This window comes from Notamacropus eugenii, chromosome 6 (genome assembly GCF_028372415.1).
Source record: "Notamacropus eugenii isolate mMacEug1 chromosome 6, mMacEug1.pri_v2, whole genome shotgun sequence".
NCBI lineage: Eukaryota > Metazoa > Chordata > Mammalia > Diprotodontia > Macropodidae > Notamacropus > Notamacropus eugenii.
Genome location: NC_092877.1, coordinates 8,842,142 through 8,869,364, shown reverse-complemented (window position 1 = coordinate 8,869,364; position 27,223 = coordinate 8,842,142).

Genomic DNA, 27,223 nt, shown 5'->3' with positions numbered 1-27,223 from the left:
CATCTTAAGAACATAATAGGTGAACACTATTGGCTACTTGGGACAGCTAGATGGTGCAGTGGATAGAGTGCCAGGCCTGGAGTCAAGAAGATCTGAGTTTTTATCTAGACTCAGACCTTTACTAGCTGTATGACTCTGGGCATGTCACTTAGCCCTATTTGCCTCAGTTTTCTCATCTGTAAAATGACCTGGAGAAGGAAATGACAAACCACTCCAGTATCTTTACCAAGAAAACACCAAGTACAGTCACAAAAAGTCAGATACATCTGATAAAGAACTCAACAACATTGGCCATACAGGAAAGTTAGTTATCAGAGATCTGGAATAGTTTTCCTACCCTACCTGGTGTGTCAAAGAATTTCAGAGATGGGAGTTGTCTTAGAATTGATAGAGTTCAACCCCATTCTTTTTTGAATAGTATTTTCTTTTTTCCAATTATAGGTAAAGACTATTTTCAAAATTCATTTTTATAAGATTCTGAGTTCCAATTTTTTCTCCCTCCTTCCCTGCCCCCTCCCCAAGATGGCAAGCAATCTGATACAGTTCATACATGTACAATCATGTCCGACATATTTCCACATTGGTTATTCAACCCAATTCCTTTTGCAAATGAACAAAGTCACACACAAAAAGGTGACATGTCTTACTGTGGAGCATGCAGGGAGTAAGTATCAAAGGTACAATTTAAACCCAGACTTCCTCCAGATCCAACACTATTCCCAAACAATCACACTGTCTCCTTTGTGCCCTTGAAGAGATCATGCAGCAGTCAAGCTACAAGGAGGTCTGGAATGAAGGGGGACTGAGAAGGAAAGAGACAGAAGAGAGGGGAATTTTTCTGTCTGCTGACTGGGCTGTTTTACTATCTCCTGGATGCTGTAGACTCCACATTGGCTCAGTCAATAGATTATTGAAGGCAGAACATTGCTTGTGGTCAGGGGTTCTCTTCTCCCTGTTCTCTTCCTTCACTTGGAAAGGTTTTCAGGAAAAAAAAACTGGACAGTGCAATCTCTGGGTGCCTCTAGTTTCATGTACATAGGACTTTTTGAGAGTGAACAAGACCTATACTTTCCTTCCTTCCTGGTATATCCAAAAAACACTCGGTATACTCAAAGCCATTTACAAAGCTTTCTCTGCAGATAAGAAAAGTACTATCACCACTGCGGGTGTCCAGGAAAGGTTTCAATTTAAGGAAAGAAAAAGAAGTAGTATCATTTAAGCAATGAAGATTTTCTGTATTTTGGAAACATTTTCTATTTAGTATTTAATATACCAAAGAAATGGCAAAACACTCCAGTATCTTCATCAAAACAAAAAGCAAACAAAAAATCATACAAGGTTACTAAGAGTCAGACAGAACTGTACAACTGACCAACATCTACCTATATATGGATCTACTTATCTACTTGTCTATCAAAGTTAAAGATTGTTAATGATAATAAAAATAAGAAAAGTTTATATTTGTATAGAATTTTAGAAAATTGATTTTTTTGCAACCACCCTCTGAGGTAGAAGGTGACATATCACCCCCATTTTACATATGAGAAAACTCTGGAACTTACAGGTTGAGTAATCTGCACAGTAATCATAAGAAGCAGTTCTCTAGAACTGTGGTCCAGTACCTCCTTTGCTATGTAACATAGACCTACTCTTTCTGTTTCTATCTCCCTGTCTCCTGTCTCTGTCTCTCTGTGTCTGTTTCTGTCTCTCTTCCATTCCTTCTCTCCCTCCCTCCCTGTCTCTGCCTCGGTCTCTCTTTTTCTCTCTCCCATTAAAATAGAAAATTTATGAAGTAGCAATCATATTCACCATACTTTCCCCAAATCTATTACCTCCTTGTCTCAGGGGTAACCTTGTCTTCTCTTCTAACAAGCCATTCAGTTTTATCCTGACCTGCTCACAACTTAGTTGGATGGAACAGCATATTAGGTGACCCTTTGGCAGAGTGAGGAACCCTGAAGGTCTTCCCCTCCCAGTTTGATTTTTTTTATTAAAGGGGCCATCCCTTGAGTAACTTAAAGAAGCCTATTCATTGAATGGGTGTATTTCACTCAAAGTAAGATTGTGTTAAGATCTAAGCCTGAAAGGGCCAAGGTCTCACATCGCATCCTGGGCCATCTCAGTTGACCTGATGAATATCATGCCACTGGACCCCGATAACTCAAGAGAAGAAGGTGAGGTTGGTGACCTTGCACAGCCCTCCCTCACTCAAATCAAAGTCAGCTGCAAGTCATGTCATCATCTTGATGTCATGGTCCTCTTTGAGAATGAAGGACAAACACACAAGGAAGGCTGTTACATTAATATCTACAGTAGTTGCAGAATTAGGTGATCTGAGAATCTTTCCATGACAGCTCATTCTAGCAATATTCATGGGAATTGAAGAAGGTTTCTTTCCCTTTAGCATACAAACTGAACTAATTTGACATTATCATTGTCATTCACTTTTCATTTTCAAAGAGAAGCAATGACATCATGATGTCAGGGTCAGCATACAATGTGTTTGCTTATCGCTGATCACTCCAATATGAGTTCAGAGACTCTATTACAGGACTGGTACAAGTAGTCCATTAGGATATTTAGGATGGAGATGCTTCTAGTTTTGTGCAGCTCATTTTTACTTTGTGCTAGTCTGATTCTACTTTGTTCATGAATACAGTGTCTTCTTTGATTCAGGCATGCCATGCTGGCCAGTCATGTGCTTCAGTCTCCCTTGTCTCACAATCAATACTAAAATTCTTCAGAGAAACTCTGAGAGTGTCCATGTGCCAATTCTTCTGAAGACCACCAGGTAAGTGCTTGCTTTGTGTAAGTTATTCATAAAGTTTTTCAGGTTAGCTTAAGTTTGGCATTCAGGTCACATGGTCAGCCCACTCTCTGCAGTAGTGTTTGACTACTTAGCAGTTCAGCTTAAAAGAGGACCTCAGTGTTTACTATCTTATCTCTCCAAGTAATCTTCAGATTCTTCCTAGGACAATTCAATGGAAGTTGTTCGGTTTTCTGACATGGACCTGATAGAGTATCCAGATTTCACAGGTATAGAACAGTGAAGTCAGCGCAACAGCTCTTCAGTTCAGTAGGCAGGTTAATATTTCTTCTATCCCCCATTTTCAGAGCCTCCGAAATGCTGAGCTAGTTCTGCAATGCATGTGTCAACCTCATCATCTCTGAGGGCATCCCTGGAAAGCATACTGGTCATCTGAGAGCTAGTGTTGCTCCAAAAAGACCTGAGGAACAGTCAACATGGTGTTTGCTGTCCAACAACTCTAGAGGAAATGCCAGGAGAACAAAGGTTTTTATTTAATCTTTATTGACTTGACGATGGCCTTTGATAACTGTCAGTCATGAAGGCTTGTGGAAGATCATGGTGAAATTTGGTTGCTTGGAGAAGTTAATCAGTATTGTATTCCAATGACGCACTCTCTTAGGTTCTGGATGAAAGACAACATTCTCACATTTTCACAGTCACCAATGAAGTGAAGCAGGGCTATGTGCTTGCTCCCAATCTTTTTATTTGTCTAGCCTTCATGGAGAATGCAGCAATTTATACCTTTTGAATGTAGTTCTTGGAGAGTTACCAATGACCCTTCCTCTTTGTGTGATATACACACTTAGGTGTGCACACAGTCTTGGTGGAATTTTTAAATCACTCAAGCTCACAAGGGTACTATTGGGTTTCTCCTATCTTACTTCCGAAGGCGAACTCTATATTTGTCCATTGCAGTGGGATAGCTGGACATCTTTTTCATATGCCCTACCTGATCCATAGTCAACATACTATCATCACATTAATATTATAAGCTATTAATTAAAGTTTTACAAGCAATGCTGTCATTTTTTTTATCTTCTCCTTTAACAGAGATGAAGAAGAAATGAATTTTCTTGCTAGACATGATGATCCTGTGGGGAGGGGAGAAGTGGTAATGATTACTGTGCTTCTAAACTTAATACAGCTTTGACTACTGGTGTCTTTAACTGCAAATTGAGAAGAAGATTAAAAAGAAATCAAAAGAACATGCAATCTCATGGCAGGTGTTGCTTGACATTAAAAAAAGACATCTAGAAAGAACTACGGCCTGTGGCAAATGTTTTTTCCCTTACTTAGAAGGGAACAACAGCTTTGCAATAGCCTCTAAGCTGTTGCTTTCCTTGGGTTCTGTCTAATAATGGCAGACCACTTTGAATAAAAGAGAAAGTCCCAACCTTGATGCATACTCTGGATGTTTTTTGTGTTTTCTTTTTGTTTTTTGTTTCGTCTTTTACCTCAGAATGGTTCATAGATTTAGAGCTGGCAAAGACATTGGAGGCCATCTAGTTCAACATTCTCATTTTATAGATGAGGAAACTGAGACACAGAAGGATGAAATGATTAGCCCAAGGTTACTCAGTGACTAATTGGAAGATAGAAATTGTGAACCAAATCTTTTGACTCCACAATCTGCTATTTATTTAACTGTTAGTTTTAGGCAACAAAAACTGAAAAATGATCAAAATATTAAGGACCTAGAAGATCTAGGGTCTCATGATACACTGGGTGATAGAATCAAGATTAGAACTAATCTTGATGGAATACAGCAATGGCTTGAGTAATAAAATACAACAGGTATAAATGAAAAGCTCTCCATTCAGGTTCAAAAAAATGAGCTTTCAAAGTACAATATGGGGAAGGGGTTTCTAGACATGAATTCCTTTGAAAAATAATTGGGAATTTTAATAGTCTACAATGCCAGTGTGAGTTGATAGTGTAATATGACAGCCAAAATAACTAAGGGCAACTTAGACTGTGTCAAGAAAGATGCAGCATGTCAGAATGCAGAACTGGCTCAATATTAGGCAAAATATTTTCATAATTGAATATATCAACAACAAAAATCATATAATTATGTCAGTAGATGCAGAAAAACCTTTTGGAAAAATACAACAACCATTCCTATTAAAAATATTAGAAAGCATAGAAATCAATGGAGGTTTTCTTAAAATGATAAGTAGTTTCTATGTAAAACTAAGAGCAAACATTATCTGTAATGGGGATAAACTTGAAGTTTCCCAATGAGATCATGGATGAAGCAAGAATGTCCATTATCATAACTGTTATTTAATATTGTACTAGACATGCTAACTATAACATTAAGAAAAAAAGACTGAAGTAGTAAAACAGGCAACAAGGAAACAAAGTTATTACTCTTTGCAGATGACATGAGACCCATTAAAAACCATAGAAAAATCAGTTAAAATACTAGTGAAAAAAATCAACAATTTCATCAAAGTCACTGGATATAAAAAAACTCACATAAATCATCAGCATTTCTATATACTATCAAGAAAAGTTGATACCAGATGAAATGAAACCAGATAGTATATAGCAGAAAGAGATAGAAAGGGAAAATTCCATTTAAAATAACTGCAAACTACAAAGCTGCTTGGGAGTCTACTTGCCAAGACAAATCCAAGGACTATATGAAAGTATATACAATTATGAACTGTATTTTTATGAAATTATGAAACACTCTTTAAACAAATAAAGACAGATCTGAACACCTGGAGAAACATTAAGTACTCATGGGTAGACAGAGCCAGTATAATCAAAATGACAATTCTTCCTAAGGTAATTTACATACTGAGTGCCATACCAATCAAACTACTAAAGGACAATTTTGTAGAGCTAGAAAAAAATAGTAACAAAATTCATTTCAAAGAATAAAAGGTCAAAAATATGAAGATAATCAATTTTTTAAAAAGGAAATGAAGACATCCTTGCAGTAGCAGATTTCAAACTATATTACAAAGTGGTATTCATCAAAACAATATGGCAATGTCTAAGACATAAAATCTGTGGACTAGATTATGTACACAAGACATAGTATTAAATGACCATAATACTCCAGTGTTTGAGAAACTTACGGGAATAAGAACTCAGTACTTGACAAAAATTACTAGAAAACTGAACACAGTTTGGCAGAAACAAGGCACAAACCATCATCTTACACCATATGCCAAGACAAGGTCAAAATGGATAAATGATTTAGACGTAAAGGGTGACATCATAAGGAAATTAGAGGAATGTGGACATATGCACCTCTCAGATCAGTAAGGTAAGAGTTAATGACAAACAAAACCTAGAGAACATTATGAGAAGTGAAATGAATAATTTTGATTACATGAACTCAAAGAGTTTTTTCACAAAACTAATGCAGCCAAAATTAGAAGGAAAACAGGAAACTTGGAGGGGGGAATTACCACAAATTTCTCCTTTAAAGGACTCTTTTCTCAAATATATATACATACATATATATGGAATGGAGCCAAATTTATTTTTAAAAAGAGCTATTTTTCAATTGATAAATCATCAAAAGACACAAACAGGCAGTTTTTAGAAGAAAAAAAGTCAAAGCTATTTGAAGTCATATGATAAAAATGCTCCAAATCACTACTGATTAAAGAAAGGCAAATTAAACTCTGAGATATGGTTAACATGAGAGAAAAGGAAAATTAAACCTAGTGAATGGAATGTGGAAAAATTGAGACACTAATACATTGTTGTGGAGTTGTGAACTTGTCCAACTAGTCTAGAGAAAAATTTGGTACTATGACCAAAGGGCTATGAAACTACGCATACTCCTTGCCCAAGCAATACCACCACTAAGTTTGTATCCCAAAGACATCAAAGAAAAGAGGAAATAACTTGTTTGTGCAAAAAATATTTATTCTTTTTATGGTGGCAAAGGATTGGTAATTGAAAGGATGTCCATCAATGGAGGTACGGCTGAACAAGTTGTGGCATAAAATTGTGAGGGGATACTATTGGGCTATATGACATGACAAGCAGAGTTGTTTCAGAAAAAAAAAACTTAGGAAGACTCATATGAATTCATGCAAAGTGAAAAGAGCAGAATCAGGAGAACTTTGTACACAGTAAATAAGAAAGATCAACTGGGAAAGACTTAGCTATGCTGATCGAGATAACGATTCAAGACAATTCCAAAAGATTCTAGATGAAAAATTCTATCCATCTCCAGAGAGAAAACTGATGAACTCTAAGTGCAGACTGAAGTACACTTTTTAAACTTCATTTATTTTTTTTATTTTTCCCCTTTTAGTCTGTGTTTTTTTTTGCACATGGCTAAATAGAAATGTTTTGCATAACTTCTCTTGTATAATCAATATCAAAAGGAGGTAAGAGAGGTGAGAGAGAGTGAAAGAATTTGGAATTCAAAACATTTTTTAAAAAGTTAAAAAATTACATATAATTGGTTAATAATCAATGAAGTAAATTACATATATGCATGTATATATATGGTTATACATATGCATGTGTGGATATATATGTGTATATATACGTGTGCATATATAATATATAATATTTTATATATATTATATATAATATGTGGTATCAGAATCATGGGGAGACAATAATTCTTTATTTTATGACCTGGGAAGATGATGACTGTCAATACCGGATCCATTTATAGACACCACACTTTCAGAAGATAACTGACACACATTCCTTTTGGATGAACTCAGATGAGAAGGATACTAGAAAGTGTGCATATGAAATCATTTGAAAGCACAGGAAGATAATTAACCTAGAGAAGAGAAAGCTTGGTTGGTGGTGGTAGAATGTGGGAATGATGGAATCCTTTCAGCATTTTAGAAGCTGTTATATAGAATACCAATGATTTTTGCACTAGTTCAAAAAGTGACTGGAATCATTTTGGAAGAAGCAGATGTCACTTCCCTAAGCAATAGTAAAGGCAGCTGACAAGTGCATACCATTGAATTTGTTCGATGAAACCAGAAGTTTCTTAACTTCATAAGGAGCTTAGTAGGTATCTAAAATGCAAGAGTAAAACCAAAAGACCTTCCATGGAAGATATTGCTGCAGACAACCATATGCTAACTAAGGAGCACCATACAAAGTGCAGAATGATGTGAATGCATTTCTAGAAAGAGAGTAGCTTATGATAATTCACCACCAAGTCATTGTCACCAGAAACTAAAGAGGGGTACCCATTAAGGAGCCTGGACTTAGTGCTCAATGCAGATTATACAAGGAAAGTCTGGGTGAATACAGCAACCCATCACTCTGGACTACAAAAAATTAACACCTGCTATTACTGTTTAGAATTATACATCAGAAGCTTGCTGTCTTTCATGATACAAAGACAAATCCTCATGTTAAAAATAGAGACCTGAAAATTTCCTGTAGAATTCAACCAATAAACTCTACAGGAACTAGATCGTAATCACAGACTGACCTATTGTCTCAAAGCTCCCAGGCATAACTTAGATCCATAAGAAAAAACCCTTAATAACAATTTATAAATAGATACTGGCATCTGAAATGCTCATAATCTCCAAGCAACGTGGACCAAAATCTTCCAAAGCACAGAGAAATCTATGCAGCAGGTCAAAATCAGATGAGAATAGGATGAAGTGAATGTCATCCCTATTGTCATTTCTGCTGCTTGATTTGTGCCGGGTGATACTTTCAGTGAGCTCATGGAGGATGATCTTGAATCCTAATGCTTTAATTCAACCACAAAAAGCAGTTTTATCCACTTTTTCAAAGTGAGTAGAATGTGTAATTTCAAGGGACAATAGCAGGAGAGTGACAGACTAGGTCTGATTCTAGAAGGACCCAATGGAAAAGATGGGAAAGACATCATGAGGAGGAGGAGGAAGAGGAAGAAGAGGAAAATTAGAGTAGGGGCATTATTATACTGAGTTATATACATTTCATTTGAGAATGGCAGTGATACTAGAGACAATACCAGAAGCAATGCATATAGACTACAGAGAGGCAGATTAAAACCTGTAAAGAAAATCTTCCTAATGATTAGAACTATCTAAAAGTTAAATATAGAATAAGAAAAATAGAATATCCGGGGTGATTGTGAGTTCCTCATAGACAGAAATTTACTGGTGTCTTTTTGGCATTTGGAGGGCATGTTGTAGAGATTTCGACACAGTCTGTGCTAAAGGACCTCTAAAACCAATTCTGAACATAAAATCCTGCCAGTAGGGATGCAGTGCAGTGTCACCTGCCAGGGTATATCTCTTGAGCAGCTATGAAACAAGATATTAGAAAAGAAGCTAAAAAGTATCATAAAAGATAGAATTGGGAATGAAAATAAATGTCTGTTTAGAGGTACCAACTGAGCCCTGGGAGTCTCTGGTCAATCAAGACAAAAAATAGAGGGTCAAAAATTAAGGAAACATACTTAAATTTTCAAGGAACAAAGGTCAGGACAAGACTGAGAGGGTCAACTCAGACTTGGAGTTCTAGTAAGAGAGATTTTGAGCCTTCTGTCATTTTTATCTTAACACAGAAAGTCTTTTACACCCATTGCAATTATCATGTGCATGATTTGGCATCTTGACTCCTTGGTGAAACAGTTTAACTCTACGTTAAGCTCTTGAACGCCAGTCCCTTTATCATATAGGTGACTATGGGCTGGGAAGCCTCAACCTTGGTATACCCAGGACATATTACCTTTGCTTTAATGTTTATGAATGGGGGTGGCCATTCAAACATATTAAGAGTTTAATAAATGTTTATTGATTGATGTTCTAAACTACACAGCTGCCTTGAGATCAACAAAATCATATGAATACATTCAGAGAACAAAGGACTAGATATTTATAGAGACTAACATCTTAGAAAAGGACATTCTGAAGGAGGTTCAGGAGTTGTGCTCACTGTGAGAATTAGGAATGAAATTAACTAGATTTGGGGATAAAAATGGAGACAAACAAGGCTGGCATGCTATACTACACTGTTGTGCTTTGGTTTAGGATTTGGTTTGTTTGGCAGATATATTAATGATCCTCATTATATGATGATTTTCTTCTTGTGTCCCTCTAAGCACTAACCATATTTTCCTACATGTGCCTGGAATGTCTTTCACACCCATTTCTGATTCATGCCAAAATCCTAACCCTTCTTCAAGGTCTCATAGGATTTGATGGTGAAAGAAATTTTAGAGATCATCAAATCCAGCTCCCTTATTCTACAGGTAGAAGAAACTGTTCCAAAGATGTGCCACCTGATGAGCCAAGGTCAGAAAACTTGTACAAGGAGGATTTTTACCCAACTGCTCTGATGCCAAGTTACTCTTTCCCTTATTTAGTGCTGGGGAACCTGTGACTTTCAGGCCACACGTGGTTCTGTGAGTCCTCAAGTGCAGCAGATTTGTTCTGTGAAGTTTGGATTCAGTCAAAGGGCTGCACTTGGGGACCTAGAAGGCCACATGTGACCTCAAAGGCTGCAGGTTCCCCATGCCTGCTTTATACTACTATTGCCTCTCCAAAGGGTGAGTTATCCAATAAATCTTTACTTATTCTCCAAGGCATCCTTCTTTTTTCCTTCTACAAAATCACCTTGCACCTTTGTTTGGATCCCTCTTACACAAACAATTAACTATCTATTACACTTAACTATATGCATGCATAAAATGTTTTCTCTTTACTCTAGGCTTCATGGGAATGAAGATCTAATTCATGGAAGTATCTTCAATTGCATGATTTATCTCAGCTGGTAAATCACCTTCCTTGCCTCAGATGGTAATCTGATACACTCAGGTAGACAGGGACTTTTAAGGTTAATTAAATTCAGTGTCTGCCATGCAAGCAGACCAAGCAGAAGCCATGCATCGAAGTAGTAAACTATTTAATTGAGACTGAAATAAAAAGTGAAAACAAGAAAACAATCTTGCATGCCTTGCTGAGCAGGTACAGTCTCCTCTGTTTCCTGACAGAATATTCACAAAATAATATGTGCCCAGAGTCATGTTCTGGTTTGAGAAGGATTTAACTGTTACTGGAGTGAGCCTTTCTACTGGGACTTGAAACCACATACCACTCTCTCTGCCCACTCTAATTCCTCAGATTTTAAGGATTACATGCTCATAGCATGAGCTGATCATAGTCATCTCCATGTAATTCCATACTGCCTCCGCTAGGTGGCATAGTAAATAGACTGGGCTTGGATTCAGGAAAATCTGAGCTCAGGTGTGGCCTCAGACATTTAACTAGCTATGTGACCCTGGATAAATCACTTAACTTCTGTCTACCTCAGTTTACTCATCTGTAAAATTAAAATAATAGTAACCCCTCCCTATCAGGTTATTGTGAGGAAAAAATGAAATATTTTTAAAGTCCTTAGCACAGTTCCTGGACACAGTAGGTGCTGTTAATGTGTATTTTCCTTTCATGGTCATGCAAACCAGTTGTAGCTCTCATACTCCCCCATTTCTCATTTTCACCCTTTCTTCAATGTGCTTCACTATACTCTGGTGCACAGTCTCATGGAAATAAATGAGCCTGGGAAATTATTTGATGAGAGACTACATTTTGAGTCCTAACATGTTGGGAAATGTGGTTGTAGGTCAGATAGGAAACATGAATCAGACTGAACTGGATTTTGAAAATGATAGACCACTTTCACTGATTATAAACTTCTTGCCCTAAAGTCTAAGGGTTTTTGTTTTATCACCAAAACTCTCCTGATGATATTTCATGGCCACACGTTAATTGATAGCACGGATTCAGAAGATTTTTAAATTATTAAGTGACCTAATAGACAACAGAAAGATATTTTGTGGCACCTGTCAGTTTCAGCATTTGAGCGATGGCGACTCTCTCATTATAGGTGCTACAATAGAAATCAGTTAGGATTTGAATTCAAATACTCAAAGAAATACATCAGCTATTTTACTTCTCTATTCCCTTGAACGATGCAGGTTACAGCCTATTCAGATCAGCTCATTCTAGGTGACATTTATCCGTGACCTCCCTTAAACTTCTATTTATTTGCTGTTTTTTGGCTTCTTTAGTTTCAGTTCATCTATTTATTTAATTATTCATTTATTTATTTTTCTATTCCTATATTTATTTATTACTTGGTGACATCTTTAATCCTGTTCTCTGAAGCTCATCAGCTTAGTCAGATTATATAGTAAGCTCAATAATGATGATGTACCTCCCATTGTCCTTTGAGCAAAAATCTTTTTCAGTCCTTCAAATAACGTAATACATTATGCCTCTGTCATAAAACAACTTTAGAGTAGAGTACTGGTATTTAAAATGTGGTTTCCAGGGGAAAGTTCTGGTCATCAAAGGAACTGTTGAATTGCTTGGAGATAATCTATATAGGCTCTCTGTCCAGCTGCATCTCATAATCTGGGCCTTTATCCATTCTGTCATTCTTCTGTGAATAGTCACGACAAACCGCACTGTGTGACTATATATTGTGTCCAGATGCCCCTGCAAAGCTTGAGGTTTTCATATAACTATTACAATGTTATTTACAAACAAGAGCATTTGAGGACCTCACCGAACAGAGGGAATCCCTCTTCACATTGAGTTCTGTTCTAATTCTCCTCCATCGTAGTGACAAGCACTTTTGGTCAGCATAAAACCCCTGGTTTTATATTAATATAACATTTATGACCACAGATCTTTGGTCAAGATTTTTCAATTATTCATTCCAAGAATTCTTGAGTGTTTGGGTATAGGAATGTGAAACACATTATTGAATGAGAGCCTAGAGTCAGTAATTCATGCTACAGAAATTTTTTTCATAATATGCAAGAGTCTTGTATCCTCTACACTATCCGGTTAATTGTTAAATGATGAGATTTGAGTTTATTGTGAATATAGATGGTGAAAACTTACCTCTTCCTAACTAATGGGCCTATCAAGAATGCCATTGATTCACATGTAAATTAACCTGACAAAGATTCAAGATGGATGGGAAGGTAAGTTACCAGTGTTCTGCTACCTTTTTCAGTCCAAGAAGTTTTCTATTTGTTTCATATCTTTCTCTTCCATATAATTTGTGAACTGATCTCTCAATCACGTTGCATCTGTTTTGCCTCCAGAATAGATTTTCTCCATATGTATGTGGTCCAGTCTGTCTACTTTTCCTATATTTATTTTTAGAGCCATTTCTACCCCTCTACCAGTGACCCTTTCCAAGAGCATATAATCTAATTTCAATGACTCCTCTGGCCTTGATGGATAAAAAGTGTTTGTAATAAAAATGCATCCAGATCTTTTCCATTTTTCTTCATCTTATTGTTCTCCTTCCAGTTTAGTTTATAAATGGCCCCAGCTCGACTTTATTTAGTCAAATTTCTTATCAAGTTTTCCTTAAATATTCTTTAATCTTATAGCTTCTCTCTCTTTTATGAAGCGATACCCACTTTTGATTCTAAACCAGTGTTACCTTTAGCAACCATCTCTCTCTGACTGGAAAGTAAGTTGTATTTTTGTTTACTAAGATACTTAGACTCTTTTCGTCTCCTTACTATGGCAATTTATCTACATCAGATAAAATTCTATAAAAATTTGTAGTCAGCATTGATGCCATTTCTCCTAACAGTATTCATTTTCAATTACTTTTAAAAAATATCTCAAACTAGATTTGTTTCAATTGCATGACACAGTTATTTCATTAATATTCTCTCTTCTCCCTTTTTATTAATCCTTATCTTTGATGAGACAAGCTGTTTGTCTCACTGTAAATGAATATATGATTCAGGGATGACTGCCATATCAATAAAGATTCACCCAAGTCTACTAAAATAAAATTGATTTCATTTTTTGGGATACTAGATGCTCACCATGTCTACTATTTACCTATTCTTTTTTCCTAAATGAAGTATTCAGTCAAAGGCATGATGTTACTATGCAATTTCCAATTCTTTGATCTGTTTTTTTTCTTCTAAGTGACATATCCATTCATATTTCTTAATATCCTCCCTTATTCTCATCTTTGCAATAAAGTAATCTAGTATCAAAAGATATTCTGACTGTCTTGGTTGTTGGCAGTCTATCATTGTGAGTACAGAATCTGCAATTGTTTTTGTGGTGGTATTTTTACAAAGACTTTTTATTAGTGATGCAATGGGAGATGACCAAATGATATTCCTTGTTGCCTTTAGGCATCCAATTTAAACCAGCTCTGCCAACTTGAGAATGTGTTTGACAAGACAAAGAGGTAGGTACCAATCGTAGCAAAACTAAGGGATGACAGATGGACGGCTTGAGGGTTTCACCAATATTCAATAGCTATTGATGTTTTATATGAGCAGAATTGAAACTACCTTTCCAACTGAAATTATTAATATTGTATTCTTTGAAAGAAGCCTTACCATCACAGCTAAAAGGATTCAAATGAACTCAGCAAACATGTACTGAGTGCCTACCCTGTAGAAAGTAGGATCCTAGAAGCTGGGAACAAAGCAACCCAATGGTTTCTCTCCTCAGGGAGCTTATATTCCACTAGGCTGATCCTCATCCAGAAATTCTTTTCCATGTTGAATCTACATGTTCTGGATAGATTTGGAGCTGGAGTTAATCTTAAAAGCCAGCAGGTTCAATTCTCTCATTTTATTTATTATGGAAACTGAAGAAGTTGTGAGTTGTCCAAGGTCACATAGATAGCAGAAAAAGATTCCAATTTCTGATTTCTTTCCACTTCACAATGCTGCCTCCTACAAAGACCCTTCATCACAAACCTACCAATTGAAGTGTGGACTGAGGAATCCTAGGCTCTGCTTCTGGTTCTCTAAATCAATCACAACAAGCCATCTTCAGGAACACTTGGGTCACATCTATAAGACTGTACAGAGATGTGTTGGGAAGCAATTGAACCATGCAAACAGATGTGGAATTACAGGATAGCAATCAGTTCCGGTTTTTGCTCCTGGGAAGAAGTTGATTGATTGACCTCTCAGTTTCCTTCCTGCTTTAAATCTATGTTCCTATTACCTACTTCCACAATCAATTCTAGTGACTCAGGGCAGATTCGGACCTCAGTATCTCAGTTCTCTTCCCTCCCTTTCTTCTCACTCTGCCATTCCCCCTTTTTATTCAGTGGGTCCTCAACATGATAAATAGGTCTGAGTCACTGCATAACTTTTCAACTCACATGACCCTTTTCTCCTGTATACATGTCACTTGAAATGATCTCTGATGATATTTCATACATGAGGAGATCATGCTCACAGGTATTATCTTGGTTCAGTGGGTAATAACTTTCTTTATGAAATTGACTAATTCATGCTATAGGATTGCCTTCCAAGTGTGTTCACTGTATCAGGACATCTGGGATATTTTAATTTTATTTTGTTGACAAAGAAGTAGAATAATTCAACCCTTTCTGATTGGGTAGATCATAATGGTTGAATTATTGAGCATTCAGTTTTTAATTAATCTCTTTCTGACTTAAAGCACCCATAGAAGGCAGGTTAGAATGAGGCAGACCATAGTCCAAATCACAACCCCTGAAGCTATCTGTGAGTAGATTCATAAAAATCCAAAGCTGAGCCCCATTGTCTTGTTCAGTAACCTTACTGTGCAGAGATGAATGATGCTGCTAGAGATATTCTAATATCTAGAGTTAGACAGGAGATACAGTAGATAGAGTATTTAACCTAGGGTCAGGAAGACCTGACTTCAAATCTAGCCTTACTAGTCGTGTGACCCTGCACAAGTCACTTAACTTTTGTTTATTTCATTTTTCCCATCTGCAAAATGGGAAAAATAATAGCCCTTGGTTTCTAAGGTGGTGGTGATAGTCAAAGGAGATGATATTTATAAAATGCTCTGTAAATCTCAAAGGGCTATATAAATGCCACTGTGGTTGCTACTGCTCTTATTATAATTGTTAATGGATATAATAATACCTAAGCTACTGTCTCTCTGAAAGTGTTCAAGTCAGATGGTGTGGTATACTGATAGAATGGTCAGCTTGGACTTGGGAAGACCCTGGTTGCAGATTCTACTTCTGATGTGTATTAAATGGGTAACTGTGAGTCCATCACTTAATCTCCTTGAGCCTGTTTCCTCATTTATAAAATAAAAACTACATATGCATATGTGTGCATATATGTGTATGTATGCATATATATTTTACACACACATGCACACACACACACACACACACACACACACCACCCTCCTAGACCCCTTGCTGTGAGGCCCAAAGGAGATAATACATATGAAGGACTAGGAGGACTCTATAGGGGGAGGTGAGAAGAAATCCTAATCTGGAGTCCATTAATTTGGATAACAAAAAAGTGACATCTTTATATGCACTACTCTCTAACTAAAGGGTAGCATTTCCTTCAATTATGGATTAGAAAAAAAATGAAAAATCAGATTCTGATAAGGAGTTCAAAGGCTTCAGCAGAGTGCCAAAGGGGTCCAAGACTCCAACAAAAGACTAAGAATCCTTGTTCTAAATTATCAATCATTATTCATCAAACACTTAAGCAATTACTATGGGAAAAGCACAAAGACAAAAGTGCTCCAGTTTTTGGCCTTACAGAAATTATGTTCTTACGTTGTTTCAAGTTGCCTGTCTTTACAGTGTGGCTGTTGTATAAATGTATTCCTGGTCCCATTCACTTCAGTCTTCATTAGTTAATACTACAACTTTTCCCAAGAAGTGTTGATTTCAAAATTTCTTAAGGGACAACAGTAAATAACTCTGACCAACCATGTGACCAACCTGATTCCAAAGGAGCGATGATAAAGCATACTACCTGTCTCCTTAGAGAGAGGTGGTGAATTTAGAATAGAGAGAGAAGAGGGAGGGAAGAAGGAGGCAAAGAGGGAGAGAGAGAGAAGGAGATGGACATTCTATATTCTGTGATCTAATTAGTTCTATCGTCCCTTCTAAGATTTAATTTTTTATATTCCAAGATCCCTATTATGTATGATAAGGTTCCTCAAACCTATGACAGTGTTTTCTCAGCTTTCTTCTAGTTATGAGGTATTTTCTGAAGTTCCTCTCTTATCTGATATTCTGTGCTCTCAAGTTCCTTCCACTCCTGACATTTGACGTTCAAAGATTCTGTCATTTTATGTTCTATGCTTCAAAGTCCACATTGTAGGGCTGTAGGTCCCTTACCAGATTTTACATTTTCTAACCTAAGTAAGCTTCCTTCTAGCTGTGACAGTCTAGGTTATAAGGTACCCTTCCGATCTAAAATGTGATGCTTCTATAAGAAATTCATCCTAAGTTTTTCAGTTAGCTAGTGGCAATATACTATAGGCAGATTTCCCAAAGTCCAGATTGGTGGTTTTGGTTTTTTGTATTGTTTTGTGTTCTAACATGCCATACAGTCCTTGATGGAAGCTGCAAGTAACATCAAATGTTTCAGCATGCCAGACTTTGCACAACTTAGAATTTGGACTTCTCTCTTTACCCAATTCCATTGTGACCAATCCAAGAGAACTCAGGTTTGGAATCCATGCAATGTGAAATTGTTATGGATGTTCCAACTTGTTTTTGGTGGCGATGGTGGTTTTGCACATGATGTAATGACTACAGAAATATACTCAAAGCAAGGACTCTCTGAGTGCAAGTGTTGTTTCTGATATATACTGACTGTGTAATCCTAGGCAAGTAAGTCCTTTAATATCTCATCTGTCTACGAAACTCACCTAGACTATAAGAAGGTGCCAATCCAAGCTGATAGTGGGAGTTTCCTCACTTAGGATTTCCTGATGAGTAAAAATTCTTTTATTTTTAAACATTCTTTGCCCTCATGGATACATTCTATATTTTGAGACCAAGGCTAACGCCTATCTGTAGAATTGTCTAGCCAGAGTATTTTTAAAATAAAGTTCGTTGCTACTCCTTTCACAATCATTTCCAGTAACCCTGGTAATTGAACACCCAGCTTCTTCACAGAAGGCAGTAAGGATGGTACTCCATAAGCATAATCATTAATCTTAAGACTCTGTTTGCACTGCTCAAGTAACTTTTATCGTTGCAGATCATTCCATTGTAATGGCAATAACAGAAACTGAAATGGCCTTTAATTGGATTGGGCCAGGATGGTTCTGAAAGGCTGGGAACAGATGGAACATTTTTTGTTTCATTGAAGATGAAACTGTACTCAAAAAAATAAATATCAATGGCAACCAGATTGTGTAGCATCCAAAAGTTGAGTCTCTATACGCCAGAAGAACCTTTTGCACACAGTCTACCCTCAGAGCCAAAAGCTCATTATGGTAAGAAAAGGTACAAAGTCAGCAAAAGATCCTTCATCTTTCTCTTGACCATTGCTCAAATGTAATTGTGAATGGAATAACTGGTGCTGAAAAACAGCCAAGAACTCCAAGGACCTCTGACTGCAATTCAATCAAATCTTACAAACTACTTCACAGTTTCAAAGTTTGGATCATTTTCCACTCATTTGAAATCATAGAGAAATCTTCTTTTACCCTCCCTCTGCCTCTTTCCACCCTACCATTAATTCCACCCAGGAAGCAGAATGAAAGCCTTTCTGAAGGTTATTGAAATAGTAGCTTTAGCCATCAACAGGAAATACAGATAATCTCCTGGGCTAAGCAAGGGATAGATGCCACCAAATATTCTTCTCAATGCCTTAGCCCCTATCATGAGGATCATGATGTAAAACTAGTCCTTTCTGACTCCATGTCATCCAGTACTCTTTTCACTATACCACTATACCACATTCACTAGTTTCCAAAGCTACAACACATAGCCCTGGCTAGCTAACCTGCACAGGCATACTATTGATCATGAGTGGGGTCTGTTGAATACTGTTGAATATCATCAACACATATAAAGTTATAATCATGAAACCACACAATCAGAGGATATTTTCAGTGACAAGTACTTCTAAAGAAAATGGATATATGCATGTAGAGAGAAGCATTTTCTGGCATCTTACCAAAAAGGACCCATGGGAGCAAAATGAAATTTTTTAAAAAATTATAAAAGATAAGAGGCTATGTGGTTTAGTGGATAAACTCTTGTGTATAGAATTTTTAAAAATGAGTTAAATTTTCACACTTAATTCTTATGCCTGTGTGATCTGGAGGAAGTCATATGACCTCTGAGTCTCAATTTCCTCATTTTAAAAATTAGGAAAGATGAACAGGATGACTTCCAAGATTCCATTTAACTCTAATACACGACCTTATATTTTTGGGTACGACTAGAGAGTTGGTGTGCTATCCATGTTCAAAAGGAGACATTGGATGGACAACCCAAGAGCTACACTGTTTCCTTCAAGCCATCAAGAAGACATTGAGCAAGCCCTCTATGGAAGTTTTATGAAAGGTTACAGATGACTGCATTGAATTGTTAGTCTTTGCATTTGTAAGGGTGCTGGGAATTACTTTGCCTCTGAGTCCATGAACTTTGTTTTCCCAGAAGTCCATAATCCCATAACACAGAGAAACAACCCTTATGACTTTGCAACTTGGCAACTTCCTCTAGAGGTGTTGTAGTTCCCTAGCCCCAACTACTGAAGATCAAGAGTAGAATCTTCTAGAGTCCAAAGTCTTTGGTACTATCAAATGGTTAACCACCAGAAACTCATAGGGTTTTATCAATGGAAATAATTTTTAAAAGGTATGTTGCCATTTCTTCACCTCTATTCCCTAGGAACCATGATGCCTTTCCATCCAAATAAAACATGAAACCTTCTATATATGTTTCCTCTATTAAATTGTGAATTATTGAGACATGGCATTATCATATTTTTCTAATTGTATAACAGGTACTTAGCACAGAGCTCTCTGCATATGGTGTATTAATCAGCATTTTTTTTAATCCACTCATTTGTGCATATATGCATGTACTCGACCAGGGTGTCTCATCAGTTGTTAATGTTGTTGTTTTTGACTTCCGTGCAATCTATAGAGGTTTTAGTCCACTAATCCCCCCAAGATTTTTCTGAGATAAGTTACTACCTAGAAATATCTTCCCGATGTTGTACTTGTGAGGTTGATACAGGCCAAATTTAATCACCTTATTTATCAAAGGATAGAGGAAATAACTCATTGTCCATCATCCTTCAATAGTGGGACAATGGTGGCAACTTTGTTTACAAAGGACAGATATTTGAATAGAATGGATGCACACAGAAAAGCGCCCATTTTTTTTTGCCAGTCTCCTTTTGTGAGTAAAGCTTCTAGAGTCTAATTTCCCTGTGGGCTCCAGTATTCTCTATGCTGATGTTCTCATATCTGCATCTCCTTGAAGGTTTTTCAGCATCCTCAGGGAACAAATGAACAATGCTTCCTTCACACCCCTCAAACAACCTTAAGGAAGCAAACCAGATGCCAAGGAGCTCCTTCTCATAGCGAGGCACTCCCCTTGAAATCCACTGGGGCAGCTGAAGGATACAAGAGGACATTTTCCCAAATAAAAATCCCTTGGTGACTTAAGAAAAAAAAGATATTTTCCCTTTGGTAAATGCAACACACACACATTATTTGAAACAGCTGGTTCAACTGGAAATGAATAACTTCCCCAGGGTCACAATCTGACAGTTAAATGCTTGCTGCCTGCCTGTGTGGAAGAGGAAACAGGGACAGATATTGTAACATAACCGAACAAATTCTCTGCCTCATCAGTTCATGAATTTTTGAACAGAGAGGGTGTGACTTGGAGAGATTCTGGACAGTTCCACTTCCCTTCAGCATACTTCCCATGGCCCTTCATTTCCATCATGCTGATAGTTCCTTTTACTTTTCTTTTTCATTTATTTTTTTTCTACAAGGGATGATGAGATGGGTAAGGAACGTTATCCTTGCTCACTGAGGAAAAACATCCAGCCCAAATACTCCCTGGTATTGTGACCATGCATACATATAAAGAGATGAGCAGAAAAGGATAAAAAGGTGACTCTGAATTGATGTACAGATTCTTTCAGTACAGGCCCCTCTGCTCCCTTGTTACATTGCCTTAAACAAAGCCTTTCATTCCTCTTTACTTAAGGCTCCGTTTTGTCAATGAGGACATTTACATATAACAAATGTTAGATGTTTGCTTACAAAATATATTCAAAAGCCTTACATTAGGGATAATAGTGGCAAGAGTGGCAAGAGTCCTTAGAAAGTTCAAGTGCTTTTGTGCCAGCTCTTGGCAAGAATATTCAACACACCTATTCATGAGCACAATAAGTAGGATGGGTTCATCTAAGGCACATCAGTTAATTATCTCAAGATGCCTGAAAACGAGAGAACAACCCAATTCAAGTCAAAAATTCTTAAAACTTTTACACAGAGCATTCTTGTTGTTCACTTGTTTCAGTCGTGTCCAACACTTCATGACCCCATTTAAGGTTTTCTTAACAGAGATACTAGAGTGGCTTTGCCATTTCCTTCTCTAGCTCATTTTATAAATGAGGAACTGAGACAAATGGAGTTAAGTGACTTGTTCAGGGTCACACAGATATTAAGTGTCTGAAGCCAGATTTGAACTCAAGAACGTGACTCTTCCTGACTCTGGGCCTGGCACTCCATTCATTGAGCCACCTAGTTGCCCCAGATATAGCATTAGAGACTGTCATGTTACCAAATTTAAAACTGAAAGGAAATTTAGACTCCATTCTAGTACTCTCCTCTCTCATTACAAAAAGTAATGGAGGACAAAAGAAACTGAAATTAATCAGAGATCACATAACCAATTAGTGGTGATGAGAACCCAAGCCTCTGGTATCTAGGTCAGTGCTCATTCTGGGGCACCATGTTGCCTCTCCAGTGGTCTGGACAATTCCCTGAATCCATCCATACATGAGCTGAGATGCTTTGATTGGGGTGAGGGAGTACAATTCCAAAGAACTAATTTGCCCAGACCCAATATATCTTTTTTCAAGGAAATGTTGTGTCATAGATAGAATATTGGACCGAGAATCTAGAAGAGCAGAGTGAAATCCCACCTTGTCAGATCGAGTCAGCTGTGTCATTCTGAACAAGTGTAAACCTCATCTTCTATATGTACAAAGAAGGGTGATAATATTTGGAGCAATGATTTTGTAGGGTATTTGAGAGTTGATGCAAGCTAAGCACTTTGAACGATTTTGAAATACTTTTCATATTTCAGTTCTAGTCAGGTAGCAGGATACAATGGATAAAGGGTCAGCCTTAGAGTCAGCCAGGAGGAGTGACTTCAAATTTCTTTGATATATACTGGCTGTATGGTTATGGTGAGTCATTTATGCTCCCTTCCCTGTCCCAGGCACTCTGCTAAGGCCATAAGCTGCAGAGCAGTTGCCAGGCTGATTTGGCAGAGGGAGTTTTCTATACCAATGTAATCAAAGATCTGGTTAAAATTATGAGGAGGAGAAGGAAGACTTTGAGAATGAGATGGTGATGTTGATAGTCATTGCGATGGTGATGGTGATACCAGCAATGGGACTGGTTGTTTCAAGGGATCAATAGAGGAAATACATGATCTATAAAATGCCAATATAGTGCATTTAAGAGTTGGTAGATCAAGAAATACAAAATAAAATCCAGATACAGAGGAAGAACATATTACAGGTGGAGCAGAAACAACTACTTTCATATACAGAAAAAAAAAATCTTCACCTAATACTAGAAGGAACAGAAGTGGGGAGTCATCTGTTTCTTCCTACATTTATCCATAACTAGATAGATGTGATACTTAGGAAAATCAATTAATGATGGAAGTCCCCTCAGCTATATCTGAAGGAAGAGATAACTTTGCATGATCTAATAGATATAAAAAAATTGTGTCATTTTGGCAAAATAAATTCCTTCTTGGTCTTGATTGCCCGCTTCAGTCTGTTTTTTAAAAAAAAAGATGAGACATGTTTATGCCACAAGAGTGCCACATACATAGTTTTTATGTATGTCCACACATTGGTGTTGTCATTTCAGTCATGCCTAACTCTTCATGACCCAATTTGTGGTTTTCTTTATAAAGATGCTGATGCAGTTTACCATTGCCTTCTCTAGTTCATTTTACAGAGGCAGAAAATGAGGTAAACATTGTTAAGTGACTTACCCAGAGTCACACAACTAGTAAGTATCTGAGGTCAGATTTGATCTCATGAAGATGAGTTTTCCTGACACTAGACCCAGCAGTCTATCAACTGTGCTATCTAACTGACCAATTTATCTGGAGTCACCCATCTTATTCATGTTGGACTGGACACTAGAACCTCTGTCTGTTCTCCTGATTTGGAGTTTGGCCTTCTTTCCTTACTTAAACATTCTCCTGTGATGACCTCTTCAAGTATCTAAACCAAGGGAAAAAAGAGTAGCATTTCATGATTTTCCTGAGAGTTTTCCATTGCAGCTTTTATCTGTCATAAAAATGAATTATCTAAATAATGCATGAGAACGTTATTTAATCTTACTAGTTCTCTATGGAATAAAGAAATCTCTTGCTGCTGCCCAGTTCAATAAACCATAGATTGAAGGAACAATTGTTTTTTACTAGGGATTTCAAGTATCTGGCCCCAAATGTCACACCAGTGGGGGAGGGGGAAAGGAGGAGGAGAAAAAAAGAAGAGAAAGAAGAGGGAGAGTATGGGAAAAATCAAAAGGTATAATGAGGAAAATTCCTTCATTGAACAATATTAACTGACTTTGTAGGCAACAATGAATAATTTTTATAAATCAACCATGTTAACTTAAAGAAACTATATATGTTCATTTAAAATGCACTAAAAATTTCTACGTATATTTTTCATAGTTTTCATTCATTCAATCATTTATTTATACAGCTACCCCATTCTTCAACAGAATTTTCTTCCTTCCTTCCTTCCTCTTTTCTAAGAAATAAAATTATCTTGGAAATTGAGTGCCTGTATGGTGGGAGATATTACATTTTTTCCCAGTTTGCCTTTCTCCTTATTTGTGTCTTAAATGATAATTCCTTCAATTTGAAATCTTATGGTTCGCCACGATATATTACTTGCTTTAGTAAAGAGATGACCCAGTCTAGAATCAGAGGCCCTGAACTTAAAGCTTAACTGCTACTTACTATGTGGATGATTTGGGGTGAATCACTTCATATTGGCCTGAATTTTCTTTTTTTTAATTATTTAAGTTTTCAACAATCATTTTCACAAAATTTTGAGTTCCAAATTTTCTCCCCTTTTCTCCCCTCCCCCCACCCCAAAATGCCAAGCATTCTAATTACCCCTATCACCAATCTGCCCTCTCTTCTAACATCCCTCTCCTTCCTTACCCCCATCTTCTCTTTTGTCCTGTAGGGCAAGATAAATTTCCATACCCCATTACATGTATTTCTTATTTCCTAGTTGTATGCAAGAATACTCAACAGTTGCTCCTAAAACTTTGAGTTCCAACTTCTCTTCCTCCCTCCCTCCTCACCCATCTCCATTGGGAAGGCAAGAACTTCAATTTAGGCCATATCTGTGTAGTTTTGCAAATGACTTTCATAATAGTTGTGTTGTGTAAGACTAACTATATTTCTCTCCATCCTATCCTGCCCCCCATTTCTTCTACTCTCTTTTGAACCTGTCCCTCCCCAAGAGTGTTGACTTCTAATTGCTCCCTCATCCCATTGCCCTCCCTTCCATCATCTCCTCCACCCTGCTTATCTCCTTCTCCGTCACTTTCCTGTATTTCAAGATAGGTTTTCATACCAAAATGAGCGTGCACTTTATTCTTTCCTTTACTCTAATGTGATGAGAGTAAGTTTCATGTTTTTTCTCTCACATTTCCCCTTTTTCCCTCCACTGAAATGGTTTTTACTTGCCTCTTTTATGAGAGATAATTTGCCCCATTCCATTTCTCCCTTTCTCCTCCCAATATATTCCTCTCACCTTTTAATTTCATTTTTTAAGATATGATCCCATCCTATGCAACTCACCCTGTGCTCTCTGTCTCTCTCTATTTGTGTGTGTGTGTGTGTGTGTGTGTGTGTGTGTGTGTGTGTGTGTGTGTGTGTGTGTGTAATCCCACCAACTACCCACATACCAAAAAAAACTTCAAGAGTTGCCTTTCCCTGTAGGAATGTAAACAGTTCAACTTTAGTAAGTCCCTTATGACTTCTCTTTGCTGTTTATCTTTTCATGCTTCTCTTCATTTTTCTGTTTGAAAGTCAAATTTTCTTTTCAGCTCTGATGTTTTCATCAAGAATGCTGGAAAGTCCTCTATTTCATTGAAAGACCATTTTTTCCCCTGAAGTATTATACTCAGTTTTGCTGGGTAGGTGATTCTTGGTTTTAGTCCTAGTTTCTTTGACTTCTGGAATATCATATTCCATGCCCTTCTATCCCTTAATGTAGAAGCTGCTAGATCTTGTGTTATCCTGATTGTATTTCCACAATATTCAAATTGTTTCTTTCTAGCTGCTTGCAGTATTTTCTCCTTGACCAGGGAACTCTAGAATTTGGTAACAATGTTCCTAGAAGTATCATTTTTTGGATCTCTGTCAGGAGGTGATCTGTGGATTCTTTCAATATTTATTTTGCCTTCTGGTTCTAGAATATCAGGGCAGTTTTCCTTGATAATTTTATGAAAGATGATGTCTAGGTTCTTTTTTTGATCATGGCTTTCAGGTAGTCCCATAATTTTTAAATTGTCTCTCCTGGACCTATTTTCCAGGTCAGCTGTTTCTCCAATGAGATATTTCACATTATCTTCCATTTTTTCATTCTTTTGGTTTTGTTTTATGATTTCTTGGTTTCTCATAAAGTCATTAGCCTCCATCTGTTGCATTCCAATTTTTAAAGAACTATTTTCTTCAGTGAGCTTTTGAACCTCCTTTTCCATTTGGCTAATTCTTCTTTTTAAAGCATTCTTCTGCTCATTGGCTTTTTGAATCTCTTTTGCCACTTGAGTTAGCCTACTTTTAAAGGTGTTATTTTATTCAGCATTTTTGGGGGTCTCCTTTATCAAGCTGTTGACCTGCTTTTCATGATTTTCTTGCATCTCTCTCATTTCTCTTCCCAGTTTTTCCTCCACCTCTTTTACTTGATTTTCAAAATCCTTTTTTGAGCTCTTCCATGGCCTGAGCCCATGCAATATTTATTTTGGATGTTTGGGATGCAGAAGCCTTGACCTCTGTGTCTTTCCCTGATGGTAAGCATTGTTCTTCCTCATCAGAAAGAATGGGAGAAGATATCTGTTCACCAAGAAAGTAACCTTCTCTAGTCTTATTATTCCCCCTTTTTTGGGCATTTTCCCAACCAGTTACTAGACTTTGGGCTCCTTTGTCAAGAATAGGGTGTACTCTGGGAGTCTGTAAGATCTCAGTTCCTCCAAGGTGATACAATCAAGCATGTACACTGGTCTGGGAGCAAGCAGAAATTTTCGTGCCCAGAATCTGAGTAATAGAGTTTTGTCTTCACAATCACCTCGCCTCCAGTTCAGTCAAGCCAACACTGGGCTGAGATTCAGATAAGCTGAAAGAGCAGGGCCACCATTTAGTGAGACATAAAGATCAGCTGCTCAAATTCCTCAGGAGTATTAGGTCAGGGCAGGGCTTCTACACAGGGCTGAGGTAAGAATCAGCAGCTCAGTGCTCCCAGAGGTTTTATGATCCAACAATGGATGTAGGCTGCTGGAGCCTGCCAGAAGAGACCTCTGTGGGGCCATAGCCTGAGGAGCTATGGGAAGGCCCTTCTCCCTTTTCTGCCAGCTAAAAAGACCCTCTCACTGACCTTTGGCGCCTATGGGTTGAGGGATCTGCAAACCACTGCTACTGTGACTGGGGATTCTGCCCCTGAGGCCTGCTCTTGTCCTCCTCCTGCACTGCATCATCAAGGCTAGGCTGGGCTCTGCTCCGCATCCAGTGCCACAGACATCTCCCATTGGCCTTTCAGGTCATCTTGGGCTGGAAATCTCTTCCACGCGATTGTTCTGTGGCTTCTGCTGCTCTAGAATTTATTTTCTTTACAGGTGCTTTATGGGCTGTGGGGGAAGAACTAGTGTATGTGCATCTTTCTACTTTACCATCTTGGCTCTACCCTCTGAATTTTCTAATTCATAAAACTAAGGGGCTTACCTAGATCTAAATACTAGGACCCTATTTGACAGTTTTATTTAACCTTAAGCAGGTATAGAATTATGTTGAGTTTTATCTATCACTATGACTAACTGGGTACTTAGAATCTGTACAACCTCATAGACCTGTAACTAGTATAATGAGAACAGGGCTGTTCTCCAGGGTGCTGACATAAAAGGTAACATGGTGTACCTCCCAAAGAGGTGGTATACTTCTTTCTGGAGAAGTGAGGAAGGGGGTGAGAGAATTTACTTTCTTCCAGGAAGATTTGATTGTTCACCACAATAACCACCAGCTTCATACTTTGCCTCTGCAACACCCACCATATCCATGGCCCTGGTCCCATATTGACCCTCCCTTATTTATTACTTTCTGTCTTTCCCCAACACCTGCAGATATGAAGACAAGATGGTCCTCATTTCTCAATTAAATTCAAGA